This window comes from Eumetopias jubatus, unplaced genomic scaffold (assembly GCF_037043125.1).
Source record: "Eumetopias jubatus isolate StellerSeaLion01/CBP00866 unplaced genomic scaffold, mEumJub1_p1.0 scaffold_9, whole genome shotgun sequence".
Lineage (NCBI taxonomy): Eukaryota > Metazoa > Chordata > Mammalia > Carnivora > Otariidae > Eumetopias > Eumetopias jubatus.
The window spans coordinates 125,751,768-125,766,308 of record NW_028274815.1 but is presented as its reverse complement, the minus strand read 5'-3'; the positions used below and the strand labels follow the sequence as shown (position 1 = coordinate 125,766,308).

The 14,541-nt window shown below is 40.0% G+C and overlaps 1 protein-coding gene across 1 annotated transcript in view; it reads right to left on the bottom strand.

Moving 5' to 3' along the window:
- Nucleotides 1-14,541, bottom strand: part of DBNDD2 (dysbindin domain containing 2) — a 33,459-nt gene that overhangs the window by 10,161 nt on the left and 8,757 nt on the right. The window lies entirely within an intron of this gene.

Sequence of the window (14,541 nt, the reverse complement as noted above, 5' to 3'; positions counted from 1 at the left end):
CCTCTCCAAATGGCAAATGAAAGTAACATTAAGAAGTGGTTTCCTAGCAAACCTCAAAGCCAGGGCATTGAAAACATCCAAAACTACATGGTCTAAAAATGAAACAGAAGGGCACCTGGGTGGCTCAGTCGTTAAGTGTCTGCCTTCGGCTCAGGTCATGATCCCGGGGTCCTAGGATTGGGCCCCACATCGGGCTCCCTGCTCAGCGGGGGAGTCTGTTTCTCCCTCTCCCTCTGCCCCTCCCTCCACTTGTGTTTTCTCTCTCACTCTCCCTCTCAAATAAATAAATACAATCTTAAAAAAAAAAAAAACTGAGAATATGGCTACAAAATCTTGAGTTTATATCTCAGGAAGAGGCAATGCCTCAGAGTACTATTCAGTCAGATAAAAGATCTCTAAAGAAATTATAGTTGTGCCTCACAGATCCTCTGAATCAAACAATAGGGATTCTAGAAAGCTTAGGGGTGTTGTGTTGTCCCTTAGCCATTTCAGCAGAAGCCTAATGCAGAGAAGGGCTTATCTCAAAGAAATTGTGGGCATGGCTTTTGTCTAATAGAGTGCCCTAAATAAGATTCAGAGTGACCTTCAAGTTCTTAAAAGCATAATATATCCAGAAACATCTCCAGCTTGGATGTATAGGGATAAAGAGAGTATAAAATAAAAACAGGATTTTTGGTTCTGAACAAAATGGAGTAGATGCATTCCTCTCTATCCCTCCCACTAAGTACAGCTTAAAATGCTAGACATTATACCTCAAACAAACATAAGGCAGACCAACCAGGAACCCTAGTAGGTTTTCTTTTTGCTAGGGTCTGGAGAAACCTGCAACCTGGAAATAGGCACAAATAAAAATTGTTCCCATGAAAAGCCTGTTTTCTCTTGTTAAAGGACTGAGAAAGGGGCACCCTAGCAAGACAGAAATCTGCTGACATTAAATGTCCCACTCCAGCAATACTAGAGGAAAAACCACTCCCAGCCTCCACTAGCAAAGACAGAGGGGAAAGCCAGACTTCAATGTTTGTCTTTTAACAAAGGTAACAGGACACCTCCCCCACTTCACCTCCAGCTGGTGTCAGAGGAGACCCAGTGGGAGCCTGGGCTTCATCACTGCCCAGCAATAACAAATACCCCTCCCCAAGAATCCCTCCCCATTTCCATGGTGTCAGAGGAGGCCATGTGGGGATCCACACTGTCAGCCCCATCCAGCAATAATGAGGCACCACTCCCTTCCCCCAGTGTAAAGGAGGCCAAGTGTAGAGCCTAGATGTCTACCTCTGCCAGCAGTCATGAGATAACCCTCCCCTTGCCCTACTGGTTGGTATGAGTGGGGTCATGTACCTAGCCTCAATTTTCACTCTCACCTGGTGGTAAAGAGTTGGTGCCCCCTGTCTCACTGGCCCAGGTCATCTGAGGCCTACTAAAACAGAAGATTTAAATGAGATCCAGAGTCTCAACATAATTTCCAAAATGTCCACGTTATAACTGAAAATAATTCATCATACCTAGAACCAGGAAAATCTCCAGAAGGAATTAACACCTTGATTTTTGGACTCTTGGCCTCCAGTACTGTGTGAAGATAAACTTCTATAGTTTTAAGCCATCAAGCCAGTTGTTACAGCAGGCAGGTCTAGGAAATTAATACAGAAACCAAAATTCAAACAACAACAATAACAATAACAACAACAAAAACAAAAACCTTACTGGAGAGGCTCAATAGAACAATGGAGATAACGTATGAAAGGATCGGTGAATTTGAAGAGAGAACAGTAGAAATAATCCAATCTGAAAAAGAGAAAATTATAGTAATAAAGAAACAAAGAAAGTACAGAGCCTCAGGAACCTGTGAGACAATAACAAAAGATTTTAACATTTGTGTCACTGGAGTCCCAGATGGAGAGGAAAAGGAAGTGAAGCTGAAAAAACATTCAAGAAAATAATGGCTGAAATTTTCCCAAATTCGACAAAGACCTGAACCTACAGGTTCAAGAAGCTGACTGAATCTCCAACATAAATCCAAATAAATCCATGATAACACTTTTGAAAAATTAAGTCAAAGAAAGAATCTTGAAGGCATTTAGAGAAATGATATCTTACCAATAGGAGAACAACAGTTCAGTTGCAGCAGGTTCTCAATGATCCATGGAGGCCAGAACAAAAGTGGCACAACATTTTTAAGTAGTGAAGGAAAACACACAACATTTTTAAGTAGTGAAGGAAAACAAAGTCAATCCAGAGTGCTTGACAAAGACTCTCTCCTTGACCAAACTCTACCCGGGCTCCTCTGAGCCGACCAGGCCTTAACCTTGGTCTATAAAGACTTGAACAAACACTAACATAGTTTCTAACAGCTCAAGGCTGAATCCCTAGGATGACCCCAGACCCCTTAAAGTGTCTGCCTAAGAAAACTCAAGGCTGCCAAATGAATTCACTGTTCCAGCCAACCCCTGAAGACAGGGTCCCTGTCTCCCAACAGCAAGATACACATCTGCTATGGGAGGGTAGGAGCTAGCAAACCTAGATGGGTTTCACATGGACCAATATCCCCTTTCTGCTTTCTGTAAATTTTTACTTCCTTAACTCTACACAGTACCCCCCTCACTCCCTCCTTGTTCTCAAATTCCTTTAAGATGCTGAGTCATCTCTGTACAAATCAAAGTTGAGTTCAGTTCACACTGGATTCTTTTTCCTATTACAACAGTATACTACTGATCAAAATCTGTCCTTTCTACTTTAAATAATTTGTTTATCTCTGACATGCTGTACCCAGCAAGAAGACTTTTTAGGAATGAGAAATCAAGACGTTCTCAAATGAAAGAAATACTGAAAGAATTTGTTGTCTGAAGACCTACCCTAAAAGAATGACCAAAGAGGGCACCTGGCTGGCTCAATCTGTGGAATGTGTAACTCTTGATCTCAGGGTTGTGAATTTGAGCCCCACATTGGGTGTAGAGATTACTTTAAAAAAATAAAATCTTAAAAAAAGAAAGAAAACACCATAGATTAAATAAAAAACAGAATCCTAAAGAATGTTCAATTCATACAGGAAGGGTGGAAAAATGGAACAGAGGAATGAAAAACAGAGGAAACAAACAATAAAATGGCAAACAGAAACACTAAGATACAAATAATTACATGAACAGGAAATGGCCTAAATATATCATTAAAAAGTGAGATACCTGCAAAATAGAATATGAAAAAATGACCCAAATATAAGCTGTCAACAAGAAATTCACTTCAGGTATAATGACATAGGTAAGTTGAAAGTAAAAGGATTGAAAAAGATATGCCATACAAACATTAATCAAAAGACAGCAGGATCTGCCATCTTAATATCAGATAAAAGAAAATCAGGGAAAAGAGGTTACATTACATAATGACAGCAGGGGCAAACCATGAGGAAGACAAAGCAATCCTAAATGTATAGGAGTCAAACTGATAGAACCGAAAGGAGAAACAGACAAATCCACTGTCAGAGCTGGAGACTTCAATACATCTCTAAAATACGGATAGAGGGGCACCTGGGTGGCTCAGTCAGTTAAGAGTCTGCCTTCGGTTCAGGTCATGATCCCAGGGTCCTAGGATAGAGCCCCGCATCGGGCTCCCTGCTCAGCAGAGAGCCTGCTTCTCCCTCTCCCTCTGCTGCTCCCCCTGCTTGTGCTCTCTCTCTGTCAAATAAACAAATAAAACCTTAAAAAAATAAAATAAAATACTGGTAGAAATACTAAGCAGAAAAGCAGCAGAATATGTACTTAACAAAAGAACTTAACAAAACCATCATCCAGAAGGATGTAATTGACATTTAGAGAACACCCAACAACAAGAGCAAGACACACATTCTTTTCAAGTGCCCATGAAGCATTCACCCCAACAGACAATATCCTAAGTCCAAAGACAACCTCAAGAGACTTAAAGCAATCAAAATTATACAGTGTGTGTTCCCTTGACCACAATGGAATCAAACAGATCCAAATCAGTAACAGAGAGGTGACAGGAAATACTCCAAACACATGGAAATTAAACAACATACTCCTAAAAAAATCTGTGGGTCAAAGTGAAGATCTCAACAACATTTTTTAAAATTTAGCTGAATGCAAAGTAGCAAAATATGTGGGGCACAGTTAAGGCCATGCTGAAAGGGAAATTTACAGTACTAAATGTTTACTTTCAAAGGAAGAAAGACCTCCAACTAATAATCTAAGTTCCTGCCTTAAACTAGAATCAGAAGAGCAAAAATCCCAAAGAACTGAAAATAGAAAAACAATAGAGAAAATCAAAGAAACAAAAAGCTGGTTCTTTGGAAAGATCTATAAAATGGACAAACATCTAACAAGATTGACAAAAGAAAAAAAAGAAAGAGAAGTCCTAAACTGTCAATTTCATGAGTGCAACAGAGGATATCCTTATGGGCTCCCAGACATTAAAGAGACAATAAGGGTCTACAAAGAACAACTCTACACACATAAGTTTGCAATTTAGATGAAAAGAACTAAATCCTCAAAAAGTACAAACTGCCAAAACTCACCCAATATGAAATAGATCATAAAAACAGCTCTATAACTATTAAAGAAATTGAATTTGTAGTCAATGCAACACACAGACACACACACCTCCCTCTTGAAAAAGAAATATCCAGCACCAGATAGTTTCACTGGAGAAATCTACCCAACACTTATTAGAAGGATTAATTAGAAGAATTAATACCAATTCTATACGATCTCTTTTAGAAAATGGAATAGGAAGGAACACTTCTCAATGTAATTTTAAGAGGTTAGTATTACCAAACCAAAGACAGTACCAAAACAAAACAAAACACCGCACAATAGACACATTTCATCTAAGTTATCAAATTTGAGGGCATGGAGTTGTTCATGATATTCCTTTATTATCCTTTTGATGTCCCTAGGATCAGTAGTTGTGGCCTCTCTTAAATTTCTGATATTGGTAATTTGTGTCTTCTTTCTTTTTTTCTTGGTTAGGTTGGCTAGAGGTCTGTTGATTTTATTTACTTTTTCAAAGAACAACTTGTGGGGTTCATTGATTTTCTCTGTTGTGTTCCTGTTTTCAATTTCACTGATTTCTGCTCTAATTTTTATTATTTTTCTTTTCCTTGCTTTAGGCTTAAACTGCCCTTCTTTCTCTAGTTTTATAAGGTGAAAGTTTAGATTGATTTCTGATATTTCCTCTTTTCCAATATATGCACTAGTGCTATAAATTTCCCTCTAAGCACTGTTTTTACTGCACCCTACACTTTGGGTAAGTTGTCTTTTCACTTTCATTTAGTTAAAAAAATTTTTTTTAAGATTTTATTTACTTGTTTTTGGAGAGAGAGAGAGAGAGCATGTGAGGATGGGGTGGGGGGTGGGAGAGGCAGAGGGAGAGAGAGAATCTCAAGCAGACTCCCTGCTGACAGTAGAGCCCTACATGGGGCTCAGTCTCATGACCCCAAGATCATGACCTGAGCCAAAATCAAGAGCTTAGCCGACTGAACCACCCAGACACCCCTAGTTCAAAATATATTTAAGTTTCTCTTGAGATTTCTTCTGTGATCCATTGTTATTTAGTAATGTATTGTTTAATCCCCAAATATCTCAGACTTTTCCAGCTATGTGTTATTGGTCTCTAATTTAATTCCATTGTGGTTTGAGAACATACTTTGTATGATTTCTATTCTTTTAACTCTGTTCAGGTGTGTTTTATGGCTCAGAATGTGGTCTATCATGAATGTTCCATTCTTAATTAGAATATATTTAGGCCATTCACATTTAAAGTGATTACTGATATAATTGCCATAACAGCGATCATGTTTATAACTGTTTTCTATTTGTTGTACTTGTTCTTTATTTCTTTTTCTTTCTTCCCCTCTTTTTCTGCTTTCTTTTATTTTGAGCATTTTATGTGATTCTATTTTTCTCTCCTTTCTTAGCCTATCAATTACACTTCTTTTAAAAAAAATTTAGTCATTTCCCTAGAGTCTATAATATATATTTACAACTATTTTAAGTCTACTCTCAAATAACACTATACCAGTTCAAGGGTAGTGCAGGTACTATATAAGGGACCCAGGGCCCTCACAAAAATAGACACAAAAATCTTCAACAAAATATTAGCAAAAATTCAATCCAAAAATATATAAAAAGAATTACACACCAAAATCAAGTGAGATTTGGGGCACCTGAGTGGCTCAGACAGTTAAGCCTCTGCCTTTAGCTCAGGTCATAATCCCAGGGTCCTGGGATCGAGCCCCACGTCCTGGGATCGAGCCCCATGTTGGGTTCCCTGCTCGGCAGGGAGCCTACTTCTCCCTCTCCCTCTGCCTCTCCCCCTGCTCATGCTCTCTCTCTCTCTCATAAAAAAAAAAAAAAAACCCAAGTGGGATTTATTCAGGTATGCAGGCCTAGTTCAACATTCAAATATCAATTAATATAATCTACCATAGTAAATAACTAAAGAAGAAAAAAATCACGTGACCATATCAACTGATGCAGAAAACCATTAGGCAAAATCCAATGTCCATTATTATAAAAACTCTCAACAAACTAGGACTAGAGGGTAACTTTGAACTGGATAAAGAGCATCTACAGAAAACCTACAGCTAACATCATATTTACTGGTGAAAGATAAGATCAAGAACAAGCCAAGGATGACTGTTCTCATCACCTTTATGCAACATGGTAATGGAATTTCTACTCAGCAAAATAAAACCAAAAAAGGAAATTAAAGGCATATAGGTGAGAAAAAATATTTCAAATCACATATATTACAAAGGCCTCAAATCTTAAAATACATAAAGAACTCTCAAAACTCAACAGCAAACAAATAATCCAATTAGAAAATGGGCAAAAGACAGATATTTCACCAAAGAGGATACAGTGGTGGCAAATAACACATTAAAATATGTTAAGCATGAATAGCCATTAGGGAAATGCAAATTAAAACCATGATGAGATAGCACTACATACTTACTAGAATAGTTTTAAAAAAGTAGTGACCATACCAAAAGCAGGTCAGGATACAGAGAAAACAGATCATTAATATGTTGCTGGTGGGAATGTAAAATAATATAGCCACTATGGAAAATAGTTTGTGTCTTCTTAAAAAACTAAGCAGACACCATATGATCTAGCGATTGCACTCTTTGGCATTTATTACTGAGAAATCAAAACTATGTTCATACAAAAACCTATACATGAATGTTCACGGCAGCTTTACTTGTAATAGCTCTAAATTAGCAACAATTCAAATGTTCTTCAGTGAATGAATAGTTAAACAAATTGTGGTACATTCCATACTATGGAATAAAACTCAGCAAAAAAAAGGGGGGGGAACAAATTATTGATACATGCAACAACTGGGTAGATATTGAGGGTATTTTCTGAGTGAAAAAAAGCCAAACTTGTAATGTTACATACTGTAAAATTCCATTTATATAACATTCTTGAAATAACAAAATTGTAGAAATGAAGAGGGGTTGCCAGAGGGTAGGGTGGGAGGAAAGAGGGGTGGGTATGGCTACAAAGAGCAGGAAGAAGCCTTGGGATGATACAACGCTTCTGTATCTAGATTGTGGTGGTGATTACATGAATCAACTAGTGGTTTTGGTGTTATAATGTAGTTGTGTAAGATGTTACCCTTGGGGGAAAATGAGTGAAAGTTCATAGAACCTCCATGCATATATCTTTTTGGGATTTTCTGTTAATCTACAGTGATTTTTTAAGTTTATAAAAGGAACTATTGATACAGCAACAACCTGGATGGATCTCAAGAGCATTATGCTGAGTGAAAAAAGCCCATCTCGAAAGGTCACATACTGTATGATTCTATTCACATAACATTCTTGAAATGACAAAATTATAGAGATGGAAAACAAATTACTGGTTTCTAAAGATTAGGGATGGTATGACAGGGAGGGGGACAGATAGCACAAGGGAGATCTTAGTGGTGATGGAACACATACACACAAGTGAATGCATGTAAAACTGCTAAAATCTGAATTAGGTCTGTGGATTGTACAATATCAATTTCCTGGTTTTCATATTGTATATATTGTAAGGTGCCACCCCTAGAGGAAACTGTACTACTTTTGCAACTCCCTACAGATCTATAATCATTTCAAAATTTACAAAAATAATTGAGAAAAATTAAAAGAGGCCTTTGAACCTCAAAATTTTACTGGCAGGAAGCATGTTGAGAAAATGACTCAACTGCAAATGTGCCCAAAAAAGAAAGGATAACTCAGAACAAAAGTCCAAGGAACAGAGTCAAAATCTTAGTAGGATTTTGTGTAGAAATCAACAAGCTGATTTGAAAATTCATAAGGAAAGACAAATTTTGAAAAGAACAGAAGTGGTGCCTGGCTGGCTCAGTCAGAAGAGCATGCCACTCTTGATCTCGGGGTTATGAGTTTGAGCCCCATGTTGGGTGTAGAGATTACTTAAATAAATAAACTTAAAAAAAAAAAAAGAACAGGAAAGTTAGAGAACCCACTATTTAATTTTGAGTGTTATTATAAAGTGCTATGGTAATCAAGACAGATTATAAGACATACTGTAAAGGAATCCAGATAGTATGATCCTGGCAAAGGATAGATATATAAATCAAAGAAACAGAACAGAATCTAGAAATATATCCATACATATATGGTCAAGTGACTGTTGAGAAAAGTACGAAGGAATTCAAAGGAAAGAGGACAGTCTTTTCAACAAATTGCATAGGAATAACTAGATATCCATACAGAAGAATCTTGATCCTATATACAAAAATTATTGAAAAATAAATATCCAAGGACGCGTAGGTGGCTCAGTCGGTTAAGCATCTGCCTTCAGCTCAGGTCATGATCCCAGGGTCCTGGAATCGAGTTCTGCATTGGGCTCCTTGCTCAGCGGAGAGCCTGCTTCTCCCTCTGCTTGCCGCCCCCCTGCTTGTGCACTCTCTCTCTATCAAATAAATAAAGAAAATATTTTAAAGATTTATTGATTTATTGATTTATTTGACAGAGAGAGACAGTGAGAGAGGGAACACAGGCAGGGGGAGCAGGAGATGGAGAAATAAATAAAATCTTATAAAAAAAATTAATGCAAAATGAGTCATTGACCTAACTTTAAAAACCTGAAAATATAAAATGTTGAGGAGAAAACATAGGAGTAAGCCTTAGTGATTTGGGGCTAAACAAATATTTCTCAGATACGACACCAAAAGCATAATCCGTTAAAAAAAAACCTGATAAATTGGACTTCATCAAAATTAACAATCTGCTCTTCAAAAGGCAGTTAAGAAAACGAAAAGATAAACCAGAGACTGCAGAAAATACTTGTAAAATCATATGTCTGACAAAGGGATCCAGAATTTACAAAGAACTCTCAAATTTAATAGTATGAAAAACAACCCAAGTTTTATTATTTTTTTAAGTAGGCTCCACACCCAGTGTGGAGCCCAACGTGGGGCTCCAACCCACAACTCCAAGATCAACACCCCAGCCGAGATCAAGAGTCAGATGCCCAACTGACTGAACCAGCCAGGCACCTCAAAAACAACTCAATTTTTAAAAATGGGCAAAAGACCTGAACAGACACTTCCCCAGAAGATATAAATAGATGGCAAATTAGCACATGAAAAGATGCTCAAGATTATTAGTCATTAGGGAAATACCAATTAACACTACCCTGAGATACCACTACATACCTACTAGAATGGCTTTTTAAAAAACACAACCTGGGATGCCTGGGTGGCTCAGTGAGTTGAGCAGCTGACTCTTGGTTTCTGCTCAGGTCACGATCTCGCAGTTGAGAGATCAAGCCCTGCATCAGGCTCTGCACTCAGTGCAGAGTCTGCTTCAGATTCTCTCTCTCTTTCCCACTCATGCGTCTCTCTCAAAGTTAATTAATTAATTAATTTAAAAAACACAACCTAACAGTACCAAGTGCTGCCCAGGATGTGTAGCAAATAGACCTGCCCCACACTGCTGGCAGGAATATAAAACAGAATGACTACTTTGGAAAACTGTTTGGCAGTTTCTTACTAAGTTAAACATACCATTGCCATGGTATCCAGGAGTCCCACTCCTAGTATTCACTCAAGTGAAATAAAAACTTATTCCCACAAAAACCTGCACACAAATGCTTTTGGTAATCTTATTCAGAACTGCCAAAACCCAGCCCAGATGTCCTTCAATGATTAGGTAACACACAGTAGCATAGTCATCAGTGAAATACTACTCAGCAACAAAAAGAAACAAACTACCGCTACCCTCTGAGATGTGCTCATCCAGATTCTTTCTGGAATCTGAAAGAACTCCAGATTCAAAAGGCTCTGCACTGCGGGATTCCATTCATATGATGGTCTGGAAAAGGCAAAGCTGTAGGGCCTGAAAAACAAATCAGCTATTGCCAGGGCCGGGAGGGGGAGGGGGTTAACGGCAAAGAGATCGCATGGGGGAACTTGAGGGGATTACAAAACATTCTATATGTTGATTGTGGTGGTTTGCACTTGTCAAAACTCATGGAACTGTTCACTAAAATGGATGAATTTTACTGTATTAAAAGATATCCCAATAAACGTGACTTTAAAGAATCTAAAGCGCAAACTATGAAAGGAAACAAATAAAACAAGAGTGGAACCTCACACCCTATGGATGGCTGCTATGGAGGAAGAAGAAGGAGGAGGGGGAGGAGGAGAAGGAGAAGGAGGAGAAGGGGAAGAGGAAGTAGAAGAAGAAAATATGTGTTGGTGAAGATGTGGAGAAACCGGAACCCTTGTGCCCTGTCGGTAGAAATGCACAATGGTGCAGCCACTATAGAAAACAGCATGACAGTTCGTCAAAAAATTAAAAATAGAATTACCATATCATCCAGCTATTTGTGGGTATATACCCCAAAATAATTTAAAGCAGGGTCTCAAAGAGATCTTTATACACCCGTGTTCCTAGCAGCATTATTCACAATAGCCAAAAAAGGTGGAAGCAATCCAAGTGTCCATGGATAGATGAATAAACAAAATATGGTATAAAATAGAATATTATTCCGCCTTAAAAAAGGAAGAAAATTCTGACACAGGCTATGACATGGATGGCCCTTGAGGACACTATGCTAAGTGAAATAAGTCAGACACAAAAAGACAACTATTGTATGATTCCACTTACACGAGGTACTTAGAGCAGTCACATTTCTAGAGGCAGAGAGCAGAAGGGTGATTGCCAGGGCCTCAGAGGAGGGGGAAATGGGGAGATGATGTTTCATGGGTATTGAGCTTCAGTTTTGCAAGATGAAAAAGAGTTCTGGAGATGGATGGTGGTGATGGTTGCACAACAGTGGGAATGTGTTTAACTCTACTAAGCTGTATACTTAAAAATGGTTAAGTTGGTAAATTTTATGTGTATTTTGCCACAACTAAGGAGAAAAAGACTGGTGGTTTTCCACTCAAGAGACTTGGAGTTGGTCCACAAGGCTATGTGTCATTGAATAAGTCTCTCTCCCCACCAATGGGTTTCCTGTGATGGAAGGACCAAACAAGATGGAACATGGAAAATTGCTGTGGGAGTCTCTGCTGGGGTAGAGTCTGGACATGGAGAACTCCCTGCCCTGTGGGGGTGAAATGCTCAGACAGACACCACTTCCGAGGGAGGGGACCACATGAGGGGGAAAGCGTGGACTAGAGCAGAGTGGCAGGGCCGGCCGGGCCAGGCCCCCGGCACCAAATCTGGCCACCTTGCCTTGGCTGCCAGAGCCCTTTCAGGGGGTCCCCGGACCTTCAGGACAAACTCCAAGCATCCTGGTGGTAAAGCCCTGAACAGTCAGCCACTGGCACTCTTGGCCCCTCTTTTCTACTCTAGCAACATATAACTGTTCATAATTCTTTTCCACACCTATGTTTTCAAAATTCCCTGTTTTGAGAATGCCCTGCCTACCTCACACCCCTTTGCCTGGCCAACTTCTACTCCTTCATTCCTCATTACCGTGTCTACGAAGACTTATCTGACCTCCTCAGGCTGGTCTTCTGTAGTCCAACGGCCCCTGGGATTACCTTTGTCATTGATAATGCTGTTTACTTCACTTTTTCAAAAAATACTTATTGTGACCTACCAGGCTCTAGGGGTTTATCAATGAATAGAACAGACAAAACTCTCTGCCCTTGAAGAGCCCATATTCTAGTGGTACTTCCCCCCCCAGGCCCGTGAACTTCTTGAGAGGAGTCATGCTCTGCCTATAATGTGGCTATCCTGAGTGTGTAGCACACGGTGGGTTCCCAGGCCCTTGGCACCCGGGGGCTGAGTGGCAGTTGTAGATGATCCTGATACAGCCCACCAGAGTCCAGGTGGTAAGGGCTGAAATCATGCCGGCATGAAGAGTGGTGCCTGAGCAGGAAGAGGAGCCAGAAGTAGTGGGTTGGACAGAAGGGAGAGGGAGCGTCCCCCACAGCTTCCCTCTTGAGTCACCTCCAGGTTTCTTCCCTGGGTCAAGCACGTTAACCTCCCCCCTTCACCCTAATAATAAAGGACATTGACATGGATGAAGCTGTTCTGTAGCCTCGGCTTGGTGTGTCACCCCTAAAAGGCAGAGCTAAGCACCCCCTGCACACATACACCTCTTTGCCCTAGAGGTAGTACAGTGGAGAGTTCGGTTCCCACGCTCGGTTGGGTATCAGTCTGGCAGGCTGACTGGGGTGGTGCCAGGAAGCTGTTCTTCACAGGCTCTTCCACTCATTGCTGCGGCCGGCTGGGCAGATCCTTCCAAGCAGCCCTCGTCTGTCCCAACCCTTCACCACCACCCCCTCCCTGCCCCCATCTCCTGCCATGGCCAGTCTGCCCTTCCCTCACCTCCTTCAGGTTCCTGCTCAAATCTCATCTGGTTGGCGAAAGCTGCCCATTCCAGCCTTTTTAATACTATCAAACCTTCTACCTTTGCTCTCCCTTGGCCCTTGGCCCTGTTTACTTTTCTCCCCACACTTATTTCCCTCTGACATGACAGTGGTGTCCTGGAACTGACTCGTAAGGGCTTGCAAAAGCCTATTATGCTTCTACGAACTCTGCTGACTGGTCGTTAAGCATAGCGATCATTAAAAATCAAATTATACAAACTTAAGTTAATGATGTTATAAACAAAGGTGAAAAATGCTCAAACTCATCACTTTCCAATTGTTTGCTACCTTTTGCTACTATCTATGTTCTTGAGAGTCTTCACATCTGGGGAACTGCAGTAGCTGTTAACGGCATGCTACCATGCCTTTCCATTCAACTCTGCCTTCAGTGACATCACACTGGTAGCTTGAAATCAGCCTGGTAGGAGTTTTTGCCCCAGAGGCACAGGTACTTGTAATAAATCAGGTTTTGATTTATTATTTTGTTGACTGTCTACACCAGGGTTTGATCATGGGCCCAATCTAATCCAACTATCTTTGTAAATAAAGTTTTATTGCAACACAGCCATGCCTACTCATTTGCATAGCAACTGTGGCTGCTTTCACACCACAACAGCAGAGCTGAGCACATACAGCCTGCAAAGCCTGACGTATTTACTATCTTGCCCTTTACAGGAGAAATTTGCTGACCCCTGGTCTAGCCTTAAGAGACTAATGGAGATGTTAATAATACAATTAAATGTAAACACATATGTCCCGTCTATAGCTAGTACATCGTAAATAGCACACCACAAAAAAAATTTGAGAAAATATACTTCTGGTATTTGAAAACTCTGATCCAATACAGCAGATAATTTGATATGTCACTGATGAGTGAGTGAAATTCAAGCATTTTTATTCTTTCACTTTTGTACTTTCTTCTTCCTCTTTAGTGTTAAGTGAAAATGTCAACATTTATGTTGGTGCTACATTTGTTCATCCATTGCAACCACAGGTTGGTTATGGATATGAGTTAGGCAAAATCCAAGAAAAACATACTTTAAGAATGAACTGGCTCTTTGGAATTTACAACAAAGAGTACTGTAGAATTTTATTATTTTAGGTTTCTATCAGTACAATTTATAATACACACACACATAGATGAACGTTTTGTTTCAGAGAGCCAAATGTTAAACATTTACAAGCACACACAATGTTTTGTTTTCCCTCCACTAGAATGTAATTCCTTGAAGGTAAGAATTGTCTTTTATTTCAGTGCTTAGAATAACAAACGTAGCAGGTGCACGGTCAACATATGACACGGATGAACAGATGAACATAGTTGGGAATGCCTGGTTTCATGCGTTCACTGTCAGACCTTAAATTTCCAGCTCCACCATTACCCAGCTGTGTGGCCTTGAGTAAATTACTTAACCTCTTTGAACCTTGGCTTCTTTATTTAAAAAGAGGAGATAATTCTCTTACCTCACAGGGAGGTGTTGACAATATATGCCTCTGTCTGGTACCTACTAGGTTTTTCCACAGATGGGGAGTTTCCTCCTCCCCCTCCACCCCTGCCACACACATACTCCTTGGAGACCCAGCCCTGCTGCTGTCACAAATTTCAGTGATGTCACAGCTCCCCTCCCTGGGAGCTCCAGCACAGCCATCCTGATGGCCAGCCTGAGTGCTGGCCGAATTGAGAGGGGCAGG